Consider the following 5,357-nt stretch of genomic DNA (forward strand, 5'->3'; position numbering starts at 1 on the left):
TTGTGTCTATTGTTGAGTTTATTTTCCTTACTTTGTATTGTGTTACTTTATTGTGCACCCTAATTCACTTTATGTGTTTGATGTTTATTGGTCCTTAATAGGCCCTAACGCTTGGTGATGATATTTGTTTGTGTTCTTGTTGAAGGATGCAGATGCTTTTGTCGACTCTGTGGATGCAAAGTTTATGTAAGTAACCTTATTTAATCATTTTATTTTGTCTGGCACGGATGGTTATAAGTTAATTTATGTTTATTCAGAGAAATCCTCCATTCCTCCAACCATCCACCTGTTTTATTGGCTCCATGTGTTTTGAATGTGCACACCAGCCAGAAGATCTCTGACCCAGTTTTAAACTACCTGAACCGGACCAGTTCCTTCAGGAAGTTTAAAGCTGTATAGTCACACTCATCTTTTACATACACAGAAAAAAAAAAACTATACAACGCGCTCATAGAAAAAAAAAAAAAATTCATATTTCTCCTTTAAGGGGACAATGGAGCAACTGTTTCTGTGGCAGATGAACATGAAAACAACCTTCAAGTGTCACTTGATGCTCTTAAATGTTTCTACATGATGATGTGGAGAAGAACTTTAATATTTTCATCTAAAAGAAATAAAAGACGGAAAATTTCCCCTTCATAACTTCTGTGTTTCCAACTCGACGTCTTCATTGTGATTATTTTGTCTGAAAACCCCAAAATGTTCACTTTATGATATGAAATGGCGAAAAAGCAGCAAATCTTCGCCTGAGAGAAGCTGGATTTATTATTTTCTTGTGTCTTAACAGAACTGGTATTCGATTTTTTTTTTTTTACCCAATCGATCACCTGCTCATACACACCAGACTTATTGAGTGAACACACACTTAAAATCCCCTCTTTCTTCCCATGCTACGTCAGATCAGCTGCATCTCATGTTCCCCCAGTTGCACAACCCGGCTCCTTCACAATGTAACCCTCCCACTCCATCCCTCTGCTTGTAACGATGCAGTTAATGATAAAGGCAACAAGTCCTGGAAATAACATCAGATGATGATGCAGACCGTTTCAAGGGAAATCTGTTCTGCACATGACTCTTCAAGTTTAACAACTTTCAAAGAGAAGCAGACGATAAGATCAACCTCCGTGGGAGAACTTTGGAGAGAGTCCAACACCCAATTGTCTGCAGAGTTGTGTAATATGAGCAACAGAAAGCACATGGAGACAATCACTTCAGATTGACACGCACAAACTCACACATTCTACCTTTTCTCTACCATTTCTGCTTCTGCTTGATGGATACAGCCCGAGACACTTCTAACCTACATGTAAGCTGCTTTCAGACGTGCACTGAACTCAGAGGAGGTGCATGAACGCAAATGTCCGAGGGAGACGCTCTCCACCTGGCCTCCTCGTATAATGTCTGTAGAAATCCAGGAGAATCCCATGTGTGAACACAGCAGGGGATCAACACTGGATTCACCACAAGCGAGTGGTTGACGCACCAGATGCATAAATGTAAAAAACGTGCAAAAGGAAAACCAAACATCTCCTGACTTGAACAGTGTGTTGTGGTTTGTTGTTGCAGTGGCAGTGATCACCGTGTGCTCACGTGGCGGAGTCTATTGGGGTTTGTGATCGCATCTCCCCGTGGTAAGTACGCTGCCTCCTACACAATAGTCCCCGCTATTTATGTTAAAGTGTGTTTCTCTGTGGTCTCAGTATTTCAGTTATTTTGGCTTTCATAAACATTTGTTTTTTACTTAGAATCTTTTTTTCCTTTCTCTAGTCCTCCAAACCAGTCCTCCCATTTTGAATTAAAGATTTAATTCCGAACTGAATGCAGGTCTCGCCCTCTTCTTGAACCCCCAAAATGTGATTGTGTCTACGCACACTGAGGTCATTGGGGTCCAGTACGACCCACAGGCTGTTTTTTAAATTTGTCGGTCTAAACACTGTGCCGGGTCACATGCCCCTTCCCACCTTACCTGCTCCTCCCTTCCTACCCTTCATCCACTGCCTCGTCTCACCCTTTCTCTCCCAACCCCTTACCCTTCACCTACTCCCCAAACCCCCCCCAATGAACTGATTGAAACAGCTCCTCCTTTAATGGTCACACTCCTGAATCCACGCATAAGAAGATGATTCATCAAAACGTAATTTACAAAAAGAAGAATTTAAATGTCCAATATGTAACTTCAACAACTAGGAGTCTCTCATTCAAAACAATAACAAAAGACCTAGTTTGATGAAGACCACACACACACTCTCTCTCTCTCTCTCACTCACACGCACACAGCAGATGTAGCCACCTCTTGTTCTGACAGGCCCCAATTCACATGGAGCTGTTCTGCGATGCCAACGATTGCCACTAGATGGAGCATGTGTTCTTTCCAAATCAAAGCACTCCACTTCTGTTTCTTTTGCCATTCCTGGAAAAATTGTAAACAGTTGTATAAGAAACCTGAGTTGAAAATAATAAAGGATAAACTTAATTTTAATATTCCAGCATTGTTTTGTCATTGGTTCGTTATTCTGCATATATGATCACTTTTGTGTTGAAAAGTGCAACTTACAGTTACTCACTTACATAGTATAGCACTTACAGAGAACTTAAGAAAATAGTTAGAAACTACAAATCAGGTTTATGGGAGATGATCAAAAAACTGATTGCATAAGTTGAATTAAAAAAACAACTAATTGCAATAAGTTTAATAAAAAAACCCTAAGAAACACATTTAAATAATATCAAGTAACTTGTTTTTGAATAAAACACATTTGTGGGAAGAAGGTTTACTGAAGTACTGTGCAAATGCCCTTTACTCAAGTACTACTTTACTTCTAGTACCACTTGTACTACTTGAAGTTCAATGACCTCAGCTCCTGCCTTCTCCGGAAAAACGTACACGTCATATATTTAATAGCCATTCTGTCAAATAACCAATTATCTAGCTGGTTATTAGTAATTAGATAGCTGTGCACAGTTACCTCTCAGGGTAAGAGGTTGCATAAAGGCCATTTCTGATTGTGAAATCCCCCCCCCCTTCTCCGATAATCATCTCAGGACTTGTAAGATTATTCATACTGATAACATAACAAACTGATTCCTGGCAGGGAATAATTATATGTAACCTTAAAGTTTTGTTTGCTGATGGTACTTATTAGTATTTTAATGCAGTACCAGCGATTTGCTTTACAGTAGGATCTGAATTCCTATACTGCTGCTGCGTGCACTGCACCGTGAGCCAGCCCGGTCTGTATTATGGTCTTATGAGGGTTTTAACCGAGCTCTGTTTTACTGACAGGAAGATGTGGGAGAGTTTGCTCTGGGAATGAAAACATTCCCTCTGCCTCCCACATCGCCGTGCACCAACCTGCGTCCTGCTCCCATCACACGGCTGAGAATGACTCACCTGGACCATCGGTTACAGTAAACAAGTGCAATTTATCAGAAAAAGATGGACAGTGCCGAAAGACAGATCGTGCACAGACTTTGAAATAATGAAACTTCATTATATTCTCCAGTATCTTTCATTTGGTGTCATAGGCACACGAGCAGCTGTTGACGAAAAGACAAAATACACAAACAATGGGCATTCAGAATCTCCATTTCAAAGCTGGTTGTAAAATGAATAATGGATTAGTACAATTTTAATGTTTCTGTTGCATGTGGAGAGCTTTGTCAGATTGAACTCTAAATACTGTCATACTACATGTTTTCATAGTCCTGGAAAATTCTACACTCAATATATGTTTTAATTTCTACCAAACAGAATTGATATTGACCTATTTTTCATTTTGAAAGCAGTAGACGGTTACATCGAATATTTACCTCGAACCAAGGAGGTGATGTTTTCATGTCTGCCCATTTGTTTTTTGGTTGGTTTCTATGTTTGTAAGCAAGATCTTCTCTCTACCAGTTTGTGCAGATTGTTGGGCCTTGGCGGTTTGCTCTACTTCGCCGTATTGTTGTACTGTATTTACTTGACTTGTGTATATGCTCTACTCCCCACGACTGTGCACGAGACACTGTTTGTGTTTGATAAACTGCACCGAGTCGATTTGAACCGCCGAGTGTCGGCAGCTTGTTTGAGCGTCGGCCATAAACAAGCCCAGAATCCTGTGTAATTTGACACTCCTCTGTTCAGAGGGACAAACTGGGAATAGAAGATGGATGGCCTCAGCCCCCCCACCACCACCACCACCACCGCCCACCACTGCAAATATGAAAATGCCTCGCTAGCAGGATGTTGATATTATTCAGCCTCTGACGGGTCCATACAGGGCAACATTCTCATCCACACACAATATGAAATGCTGACGTGGAAACCAGGTGCAGGGGTAGAGTTTCTAATGCCTCCCTGACGTGTTGGAGCATTTTCAGCCTCATACAATGTCCAAATTATGTGTGATGCAGGCTCATGCACACCGAGCAAGTTTTGTCGACGTAAAATGTAAAATAATGCTCCACCTTTCTTTGTTTATACACATAAAATCACATATGTCTCGATAGGAGTATGCATGTTCTACCCTGTCTGCGTGGGTTTTCTTCAGGAACTCCGGCTTCCTCCCACATTTCTAAGACATAAAGATCCAGCTCCCCTATGGAACCTTTAAAGGATACGGATGATGGATGAATGGATATCTCTTGATTGATTAGATTTCCCTTTTTTTTTCAGTCATGTTGCTCATTTTCAAAAAGCAACTAAATAATCCTGGTACACAGCAAAACCATAAATACATCCCATCTGCAGGAGGACATAGGTTTTATGTATAGAACTCATTTTTGCAGACGTGTCTATCTTTGTATTAAAAATGGATCAAACGGCTGCTTATGATGTGAAAGAGTTCGTAGTGATGGAAACACAAAGACTCATATTTCGTCGTTTTCGTCTTTTAGCTCAATGTTTAGTTTTTTCTGTCCTTTAATGATTTTGCCTGTTAAATACGCCCCAGCTCCAAACTCAGTGACCACCTCATTAATACAGTGGAGCATTTATATAGCAGCTAAAGATATATTCCGCATGAATATTCAGCATTGTCCTTGGTTTTATTTTTATTTATTTAATTTTACTGTATTTTCTTCTCCTAGTTAACTATAAAGCAGCATTGGGCACCTTGAAATCAATGTATATAATAAAGACCAATAAAGAACTTAAAGTCAAATAAAGAGTCAACATTAACAGAAACATTAATCCAAATAAATGATATTGTTGCACCATATCTGCTGGATGTGGGAAAACATTTAAATATGAATATGTATCATAGAAAACCCCAAAGTATCACTTTATGCAGGTGAAAGCATTTATATTGTTAAACTAATGAATTCCAGGAGAATACAATAAAAAATAAAAATCCAAATGTTCAGTTCTTTTTCTT

The sequence above is a fragment of the Hippoglossus hippoglossus genome, chromosome 12 (genome assembly GCF_009819705.1).
Source record: "Hippoglossus hippoglossus isolate fHipHip1 chromosome 12, fHipHip1.pri, whole genome shotgun sequence".
Taxonomy (NCBI): domain Eukaryota; kingdom Metazoa; phylum Chordata; class Actinopteri; order Pleuronectiformes; family Pleuronectidae; genus Hippoglossus; species Hippoglossus hippoglossus.